At 60.6% G+C, this 10,450-nt stretch overlaps 1 long non-coding RNA gene across 2 annotated transcripts; it reads left to right on the plus strand.

Annotated features, from left to right (window-relative positions):
* Positions 1–871: 871 nt before the first annotated feature.
* Positions 872–4,216, plus strand: LOC136788681 (uncharacterized). 2 transcript variants are annotated; one of them, XR_010827320.1, is made up of 3 exons: positions 872–919; positions 2,936–3,190; positions 3,903–4,216. It is a non-coding gene; the product is annotated as an uncharacterized lncRNA (long non-coding RNA). The 2 variants fall into 2 exon arrangements; XR_010827319.1 differs by lacking the exon at positions 872–919 and adding an exon at positions 2,776–2,838.
* The last annotated feature ends 6,234 nt before the right edge of the window (positions 4,217–10,450 follow it).

Consider the following 10,450-nt stretch of genomic DNA (forward strand, 5'->3'; position numbering starts at 1 on the left):
AATAGGTAAAAACGTAAAACTTCTTTAATGCTGTCCATCGAGGGCATTTAAATTCAGTCTCCATTATTTCTTCAACTATGAGCAGAATTATGGCACTAAGCGGTAGAGACATCACATTAGAATTATTTTTCCAACAATTCATAAATTTCTTTCTGACCGGCATTTTGTTCAGCGGTCAATACCTCCCCAGCTTAGGAGAACTACGGAAGTCTATGCCTCCACGTCACCCAGTTTTCGTTCTTACACACTTCTTGTAGCCGTTTCTACAAATGCTAAGCAGCAGACCAGAAGTGAATATGAAACCACACTCCGTATCCACCAATGATCTGACTTTGTAGGTTTTGAAACCTGTGCTTTTCGCTTGTCGGTTTGCCCGGGTTTTACCTCCCCAACATCCTCCCCAAACCCTCCCTGGGCCACATTTTACTCTCGGACCGCCAGCCTGGCAGAGCTTTGCAGAGCAGGAAACCCAAACCTACATTTAAAAAGGAAACCAAAAGCAAGCGAAATACCAAAGAAACGTTCAGAGGGGAGAGAAAAAGGAGAAACAGCCAAAAACACCAACTGCCCCGCAGCTGGAGGCTCCATGTTAAGGGTTAGGCTTAGGGTTAGGGTTAGGGGGTTACGGTTAGGGTTAGGTTTAGGGTTAGGGTTAGGGTCTTCCTAGCCAGGCAGGAAGGGACGAGGCATTCCCAAAGGCGTCTTTTGCCCCCTGCCGGTGATTTCTGACCTCCTTCGTGCAAAGGTGGCCTCCTCACACCCCAAAAAGTTGCCCCACTTCCTGCACCCCACCACGATTTCCCCCCCCCTTTTACACCCCAAAACGTGCCCTCTTCCAGCAGACCACCTCATCCCGACCCCTTTTGCTGCCCCACACAGGAGCCGGTGGGACGGAGCCGGAGAGCCCGCAGCTCCCCAGGTGAGCGCACACAAAAAGAGGATGCTGGGGAGAATCCCACACGATAAATCGAGCAAAAAAAAGGCTGCTGCAAGGCTGGAAAACCCCAGCCACGAGAAAAAAGGCTGGAAAACCCCAAGGGCACGAAGGGGAAGGCATCGCTCGGTCCTGCGGTCGGCAGTTTCCTGCGCTTCACCATGGGAAGAGCGAGGTGGTTTCGGGGCAGGAGGCAAACCAAAAAGAAAGAACACAATCCATCCCGTATACTTTTATTTTTTATCATTTTGCTTACATATATCACGAAAAAAAAAAAATCAGGTTTGCTCGGGAGGATTTTGGCAAAGAAGTAAAATTTAATTTTATGTTTGGATCAGAGCACAAAATACTGATTTGGGATTAAACCAAATGAGAACATCCCCCTTTGAAAACCCCACAGCCAAGTGCTTCGGTTGCCCCAGATTTTATATTTTTTTTGTCTTTTTCTGCAGTCCTCAGCCTGGACGTAGAATTGTTTTGGTCTCAACACAAGGTGCTTTTCATGATTTTTACACTCCAGATTTTCTCCCTTGTACTTACCTCTACCAGTGCCGATTCCTGAAGCAAGACGAATTTTTGCTTTCCTTTAATTGGAGTGTTTTGGAGAAAAACAGGCTCTCCCCATCTCCTTTTCCTGCTTCTCACAATTTCATCCTTTAGTCAGAGTATTTTGGAGAAAAAACATGCTCTCCCAATCCCATTTCTCACACCTTAATTTTGCGTTTTCTTCCCCTTTTTCCCCATTTTATTTTTTTTTTCCACCTAAAAGCATCTCCAAGACCCATGGGGCTGAGGAGATTCTATCCTCTGAGGTTCCACCAACGTTACTAGCAGCTTGGGGCTGAGCACCCTCTGCAAACAGAATTTCCTCCTTTTTACTTCCAGTTCTCTTCACCTTCCCATCACTCCCCAGTGGAAATCTGGGGCAAAACAGGCAAGGAAGGGTCAATATTCCCAACCCTCTCCCGAGATCTGGAGCTCCCTGGGTTGGCTTCATCCTTCGGGGTGAGGACAACCCCGACCGGCACCGTCCTGCTCCGTGGTGCCTGTCAACCACGGCCACCGGGCAACGGTTCCCCCCTAAAACCGAACCCTGGGAAGGAAAAAAACATCCAAAAACAGCCAGAGGACGGCTCTGAATATCGTGGTCCCCCCCGGGGGGGATTGTCCCATAAAAGCATCCCTCGGCTCAGCACCACCCAAGCACCTCCCGGTGCCCTGGGGACCCGGCTCCTCCGGGGAGCAGCTCCGAGCATCGTGGCGGCTGTTGGCCATAAATGTCCCTCCTTTAAAAAAAGATGTTTAGCCTTATTTTTTTAGCTTTGAAGGTTTTTCAAGGGGCTTTATGTCCCACCCCATGCAGCCTCGGTCCCGTGAGGGTCTTGGTTGTAGATAAATGAGGTGGTGAGGGTCTCGGTTGTAGAGCTGACCTCAAAATGGGTTGGTTGGAGCCCAACGAGGTCTTCATCCCCCAGAGGTGTGAGCAGTATTGGGACCTGTCGCCAGCATCACCCGGGTGCCAAATAGGATAAATCTGGTGGGTTTTCCCATCAGGGACCTTCCCCCAAAGGTCCCCGTTCCCCGGCAGAGGGGACACCCAAGGGAGACCCCAAGGGAGAGGAGCACTCACGATCAAATCACGCTAACGATTAAATCACGATCACGATTAAATCACGACCAAACTACGGGCAAAACCTTTGCAATCTGCCCTTGGGTTTCCTCCTCCACCACGGGGCCGTCCCCGGGGCCCCACAAAGGTTTGAGGTGGCACCGCAAGGCCCCCCCCCCAGAACCCAGCAGACCTCACCCCACCCTCACCATAAAACCACAACCCCCCCGAGCCCGGCCACATCTCCTGCCCCCAGCCACCACCACGATTTTTTTTTAATTATCATTGTTCAACGGTATTAGCTAGCTCGGGGCTGCCGCTTTAACCACAAAGCAGAACAAAAAGAGAGAGGAAAAAGGGGGAAAAAAATAGCAAAATCTGTTCACTCGCAGGAAACAGCAAACCAAGGAGGCTGCATCTGACCGCGAGACGTGCATCAGAGGAGATGCGGCACGCGACCAAGCCCACGGACGTTTTCTCCTCATTTTCTGCATGGGGGAGTGAGAGAAAAGAGGTTTTTGGCCAGAAAATACACTTGCTCCAAGGTGGTCCTCCTTGGGGTGGAAAGTGGAGGTCTGCTCCTGTCTGGTCCTTCTTGGTCTGGAGCACGGGTATCAGCTCCAACACAGTCCTCCTCGCGTTGCTGAGTAAGTATCTGCTCCGAGGTGGTCTTCCTCGGGTTGTAAAGGGGAGATCTGCTCCAAGGTGGTCTTCCGTGGGTTGGAGAGTGGATATCTGCTCCAACGTGGTCTTCCATGGGTTGGAGAGTGGATATCTGCTCCAAGGTGGCCCTCCGTGGGTTGGAGAGTGGATATCTGCTCCAACGTGGTCTTCCATGGGTTGGAGAGTGGATATCTGCTCCAAGGTGGTCTTCCATGGATTGGAGAGTGGATATCACCTCTAATGTGGTCCTCATTGGGTTGCAGCACGGGTATCTGCTCTTATCTGGTCCTCCATAGGTTGGAGAGTGGATATCTGCTCCAAGGTGGCCCTCCGTGGGTTGGAGAGTGGATATCTGCTCCAAGGTGGTCTTCCACGGGTTGGAGAGTGGACATCTGCTCCAACGTGGTCTTCCATGGGTTGGAGAGTGGATATCTGCTCCAAGGTGGTCTTCCATGGATTGGAGAGTGGATATCATCTCTAATGTGGTCCTCATTGGGTTGCAGCACGGGTATCTGCTCTTATCTGGTCCTCCACAGGTTGGAGAGTGGATATCTGCTCCAAGGTGGCCCTCCATGGGTTGGAGAGTGGATATCTGCTCCAACGTAGTCCTCCATGGGTTGGAGAGTGGATATCACCTCTAATGTGGTCCTCATTGGGTTGCAGCACAGATATCTGCTCTTATCTGGTCCTCCATAGGTTGGAGAGTGGATATCTGCTCCAACGTGGTCTTCCATGGGTTGCAAACGGGATATCTGCTCCAAGGTGGTCCTCCATGGGTTACAGAGTGGATATCTGCTCCAACGTGGTCCTCCATGGGTTGCAAAGGGGAGATCTGCTCCTATCTGGTCCTTCTTGGGTTGCAGAGTGGATATCAGCTCCAAGGTGGTTCTCCTTGGGTCGCAGCACGGCTATCTACTCCATGGCGGTCCTTCTTGGGTTGCTAAATGGAGATCTGCTCCAAGGTGGTCTTCCTCAAGCTCCGCATTTGCGTCCTGGTGGCTTTTTCCCAGAAAGCCGAGTATGGCCGAGTGGGATAAAAACAGGGAAAATGGGGCAAAGAGGGGAAAGGAGAAGGGAAAGGGAGAAAGAGACAGGAGAGGGGGTGGGAGGACGTGGCCCTGTGCACCTCCCGGGGGGCCCCATCCCCATCCAGGTCCCCATCAATGTCCCTGTCAATGTCCTTGTCGATGTCCCCATCCGTGTCCCTGTCCCTGTCCCCATTCATCTCCCCGTCCCCGTCCCCCTCCCTGTCCCCTTCCCCATCCTTGTCCCTATCCATGTCCCCTTCCATGTCCCCGTCCCTGTCCCTGTCCCCATCCCCATCAGCTTCGCAGTGCCGCCGACCCAAGCAGCTCCCTTTCTGCCGGGGCACCCATGGGTGGGGAGCGCCCTCCTGTGGCACCCGTGGGTGAGCAGCACCACCCAACACCCATGGGTGGTGGGGACCGAGTGCAGCACCCATGGGGGGGGGACATTCCCCAGGGACCCCCTTGCAGCACCCATGGGTGGGTGGGCACCCTCACTTGGCACCCATGGGTGGGGGGCACTCTCATGCAGCACCCAGCACCCATGGGTGGGGGGCGGTCCTTGTGCATCGCCTATTGGGGGGGGGGGGCACCCATGGGTGGGGAGCACCCTCACACGCCACCCAGCACCCACGGGCCGGGGGCACCCATGGGTGGGGGCCACCCTCGTGCAGCACCCAGCACCCATGGGTGGGGATTCCCCCGCGCAACACCTAGAGGTGGGGGGGAGGGGCGCCCCGGTGCAGCACCCATGGGTGGGGGCACCCACTGCAGCGCCCAGCCCCCACCGCTCCCGTCCTCTCCACGTGGCCCCGCCCCTTCTCGGTCTCCCGCCCACCCATTGGCCCGCCGAGCCGCCACTCCTGCCCCTTCGTGCTGGGCGGGACTCGGGGTGATTGACGGCTCGATGCACCAATGGGAAGCTTCGTGGGAGTTTCCCCGTGGCAGCCCCACCCTGGGGGCGAGGGACAGCGGGGGGGGGGGGGAGGGGATCCAATGGGGTGCGGGGGGGATTTGGGGGGGCAATGGAGTGGGGGTGCAGAGGGTGGGGTGGACGGGAATGGGGGGGATTGGGGAGGATATGGTGGGGGGGGCAATGGGGGGGATATGCGGGGGGGGGCCCATTTGGGGGTTCATGGGGATAGGAGACAATGGGGGTGCATGGGGGGGGGTCGGTTTGGGGGTGCAGGGTGACGGGGGCCAATTTGGGGGTGCTGAACCCTAATTAGGACCCTAACCCTGCCCCGAACCCTAACCCTATCCCTAAACCTGAACCTACCCCTGAACCTAACCCTAAACTTATAACCCTAAACCTAACCCGAACCCTAACCATAACCCTAACCCTAACCTAACCCTAACCCTAAATCCTAATCCTAACCATAACCCTAACCCTAAACCTTAGCCATAACCCTAACCCTAACCTAACCCTAACCCTAAATCCTAATCCTAACCATAACCCTAACCCTAAACCTTAGCCATAACCCTAACCCTAACCACCGTAACCCTAAATCCTAATCCCAACCATAACCCTAACCCTAAACCCTAACCATAACCCTAACCCTAAACCCTAACCATAACCCTAACCATAACCCTAAACCCTAACCATAACCCTAAACCCTAACCTTAACCCTAAACTAACCCTAACCCTAACCCTAAATCGTAATCCTAACCATAACCCTAACCCAGAACCCTAACCCTAACCCTAACCCGGAACCCTAACCCCTACCCCTAACCCTGACCCTAGCCCTGACCCAACCCTAACCCTATTTAGGCCCCTAACCCAACACCTGCGTCACCGTTTGGGGACGAGGGCCCTGACCTCACCCTCCGAGGGTCGAAATATAATTTTTTAAAAAAAAATCTTCTTCCCCTTGACCTTTGAGCGAGCGCCTCTGGAATTTAGCCCAACAACCACCAAAAAAAAAAAAAAAAAAAAACCCACACTTTGGGTAAATGCGGATTTTACGTAAATCCTGATTTTTTTCAGCATTTTTTATAGATATTTCCGGCTTTTTGGTTTTGTTTTAAGTTTATTTTTATCGCCGGTTTCCGCATTCCTTTTTTTTTTTACCCGGTGGGAGGGGCTGGGGGGGAATTCCCTCCCTGGCCGTTGCCGGGCAACGCAGGGCCACGCCCCCCCCCCCCGGTGACGTCACCGCAGTCCTTATATAGCCTGGCGGCGGGAGACCCCCGGCGACACCGGCGATGACAGCGACGGAGATGGCGACAGGCACGGAGCGAGCGGCGAGAAGACCCTATGGTGAGGGGGGGGGGGGCCCCAAAAATTCGGGGGGGGGTGTAAAAAATTCGGGGGAGGGGGGCCGAAAAATCGGGGGCGGGAGGGGGGTCAAAAATTCGGGGGGATTCCCCAAAAAATCGAGGGGATTCCCCAAAAAATCGAGGGGAGTCCCCAAAAAATCGAGGGGAGTCCCCAAAAAATCGAGGGGGGGGGGGGGGGCACAAATCCGCGGGGGTGTCCCCAAAATGTCGGGGGGGGGGGGGGGCTTAAAATGTCGGGGGGGGTCACCAAAAAGTCCGGGGAGGGCTCCGGCATCCAAGGGAGGGGTCCCCAAAATGTCCGGGGGGGGGCTAAAGAGGCCGGGGGGGACCCCAAATCCAAGGGGGGGGGGTCCCCAAATCCAGGGGGGGTCACCAAAAAGGCCGGGGGGGGGTCCCAAGTTCAAGGGAGGGGTCCCCAAAAATGTAGGGGGGGGGGGCGGGGAAATCCGGGGGGAAGCCCCTAAAAGACTGGGGGGGGGGGGGTTCTGCCCGGGGGGGTCTCCGGGGTAATGGGATCTCGGGGGACCCCCCCCCTTAACCCCCCAACTTTCTCTCCCCCCCCCCCGCCCCCCCCAGCAGCCCATGGCACCCCCCGGCAGCGCCCCCCCGATGGTGGCTGAGGACCCCCTGCGCCCCCCCCTGCTCCAGGCCCTCTTCTACCGCCCGGAGCCCGACGAGGACGACGACGACGACCAGGGGTGGGACGGGGACCCCCCCTCGGACGGGGACCCCCCCGTAGACGGGACCCCCCCAGAAGATGACGGGACCCCCCCGGAAGGTGACGGGACCCCCCCAGAAGACAACGGGGCCGCCCTAGAAGACAACAGAGCCCCCCCAGAAGATAATGGGGTCGCCCCGGAAGACAATGGGGCCCCCCCAGAAGACAAAGGAGCCCCCCCAGAAGACAAAGGAGCCCCCCCAGAAGACAAAGGAGCCCCCCCAGAAGACAAGGAGCCCCCCCCGAGGCCGAGCCCCCCCCCCGCGTGCCCCAAAAAGGTGAGCGGCGCAGGGTGCGTGGCGGGGGGGGGGGGATGGAAGGCGCGGATTTCACCCCTCTTACATCACCCCCATGACGTCAGCGGTGACGTCAGCAATGACGTCAGCACGACTCACCCCCCCATATTTATTTTTTTTGTGCCCCCCCCCCAGGTGCGTTTCAGCCCCGAGGTCCGGGTGCTGCCGCTCCCCCCCTGGCCGGACGCCGCCGCCCGCCGGGGGCCCTGGGAGACCCTCGCCCGCGACCGCCTGCGCTTCGCCCGCCGCCGGGCCCTGCTCGCCCCCCGCCTCGAGCCCCTCCTCGCCCCCCCCACCGCCAGCGCGTCTGGGAACGGCTGCGGCTGGGGGGGGGGGGCCCTGGCACCCCCACCCCGAAGAGGATCCCCCCCCGGCACCCCGCTTCTTTAGGGATCCCCCGCGGACCCCCATTAGAGGGGAACCCCCAGGGCCCCCCCACTAAGGAGGATCTCCCCCCGGACTCCCCCACTAGAGGGGAGCCCCCCAGGACCCCCCCACTGGGGAAACCCCCCAGGACCCCCCACTAAAGGAGAACCCCCCAGGACCCCCCCCCCTTAGGGGATCCCCCCGGGAACCCGCGCCCTGAAGGGGATCCCCCCGGGACCCCCCTTCTTTAGGGGATCCCCCCCAGGACCCCCCATTAGAGGGGAACCCCCAGGACCCCCCATTAAAGGGGAACCCCCAGGACCCCCCTTCTTTAGGGGATAACCCCGGGGACCCCCCACGGAAGGGGACCCCCAGGACCCCCCCACTGAAGAGGAGCCCCCCAGGACCCCACTAAGGGGGCCCCCAGGACCCCCCACTAAAGGAGAACCCCCCAGGACCCCCCCTTTGGGGATCCCCCGGGACCCCCCGCCCTGAAGGGATCCCCCGGGACCCCCCTTCTTTAGGGGATCCCCCTGCGGACCCCCATTGAGGGGAACCCCCAGGACCCCCCCCTTTAGGGGATCCCGGGAACCCCCCCCTGAAGGGATCCCCCCAGGACCCCCCCACTAAGGGGAGCCCCCCAGGACCCCCCCACTAGAGGGGAAACCCCCCAGGACTCCCCCCATCGGAAGGGAAGCCCCCAGGACCCCCCTTCTTTAGGGGATAACCCCGGGGACCCCCCACTGAAGGGGAGCCCCCCAGGACCCCCCACTAAGGGAGAACCCCCCAGGACCCCCCCTTTAGGGGATCCCCGGGAACCCCCGCCTGAAGGGGATCCCCCCCGGGACCCCCCTGATGAAGAGGAGCCCCCCCAGGACCCCCCCCTAGAGGGGAGCCCCCCAGGACCCCCCACTAAGGAGAAACCCCCCAGGATCCCCCCACTGAAGGGGAGCCCCCCAGGACCCCCCCCCCCCCGGACCCCCCCAGGACCCCCCCACTGAAGGGGAGCCCCCAGGACCCCCCAGAAGGAATTCCCCCCCAGACCCCCCCCAGGACCCCCCCTCTGAAGAGGACCCCCCCCCCGCACCCCCCCCCTTTTGTCGGGGCCCCCCCCGGCCGCCCAGGAAGCCCCCGGCCCCCCCCGCCGCCGTTGCCAAGGAGACGGAGACACCGCGGGGGGGGGGGGGCGCCGCCGCCGGAGGGGCCCCCCCGACTCCTCCCCCCCCCCCCCCCCGTTGTTTATCGATTTTATTCCTTAAAACCACCAAAAAATGGGCAATAAAGGAAAAATAAAAGTCGCTGTTTTTCACTCTTTTATTGGGGGGGGGGGGGGGCAGACAAGACCCCCCCCCCGGCATTTGGGGGGGTCAGAGGCGGGGCCACGATGGCCACGCCCCTCCCACCCTCATTTACATGCCCTGGTGGGCGGGGCCTGTGGGGGTGGGCGGGGCCTGGAGGCGAGTGGGCGGGGCCTGGCGGCAGTGGGCGGGGCCTGGAGGCGAGTGGGCGGAGCCTGGTGGCGAGTGGGCGGGGCCTGGAGGCGGGTGGGCGGGGCCTGGAGGCGAGTGGGCGGGGCCTGGAGGCGAGTGGGCGGGGCCCAGCCCTGCCTGGAGGTGCAAAGGGGGGGGGGTCCCGCAGGTCAAAGGTCAGAGGTTAAAGCCCTGCCCCCACCCAAGGCCTCAGCCTTTAGGCCCCTCCCCGTGACCTCTGACCCCTGACCCCCCGCCGCACCCATCCGGCCCCGGGGGGGGGGGGGGGAGGGGGGTGGCCCCGCCCGGGCGTGGCCCCGCCGCCCCCGCACCCAGCAGCACCCATGGAGCCGGCGCGCACCCAGCTGCCACCCCGAGGGACCCCCCGGACGGCGACCGGACCCCCCCCGGGAGGGCCATGAACCCCCCGGCATTACCGGGACCCCCCGGGATTACCGGGCCCCCCCCCGGCATTACTGGGATAACCCCAGGGGTTACTGGGATTACTGGGACGCCCCCTGCCACCACCGGGACCCCTCCGGGATTACCGGGACCTCCCCGGAATTACTGGGAACCCCCCAGGATGACCGGGACCCCCCCTGGGATTACTGGGACCCCTCTGGGAATTACTGGGACACCCCCAGGGGTTACTGGGATTACTGGGACGCCCCCATCCAGCACCAGGCCCCCCCAGACACCACCGGGTGCCCCCGAGATTACCGGGCCCCCCAAGCTACCACTGCCCCCCCCAGATAGTACCGGGACCCCCCGGACGTTACCGGGACCCCCGGCCACCACTGGGACCCCCCTGAGGATTACTGGGATTACTGGGACACCCCCTGGGGTTACTGGGACACCCCCAGAGAGCACCGGGACACCCCCTGGGGTTACTGGGACCCCCCGGGGATTACTGGGCCCCCCCTGATAGTTCCAACCCCCCCAGATGTCACCGGGCCCCCTCTGGGATTACCGGGCCCCCTTCTGGGATTACCGGGCCCCCTTCAGGGATTACCGAGCCCCTTCTGGGATTACCGAGCCCCCCTCCGGGATTACCGGCGCCCCCCGGGATTGCCCCCCCCGGAGGGCACCG

The sequence above is a fragment of the Anser cygnoides genome, chromosome W (assembly GCF_040182565.1).
Source record: "Anser cygnoides isolate HZ-2024a breed goose chromosome W, Taihu_goose_T2T_genome, whole genome shotgun sequence".
NCBI lineage: Eukaryota > Metazoa > Chordata > Aves > Anseriformes > Anatidae > Anser > Anser cygnoides.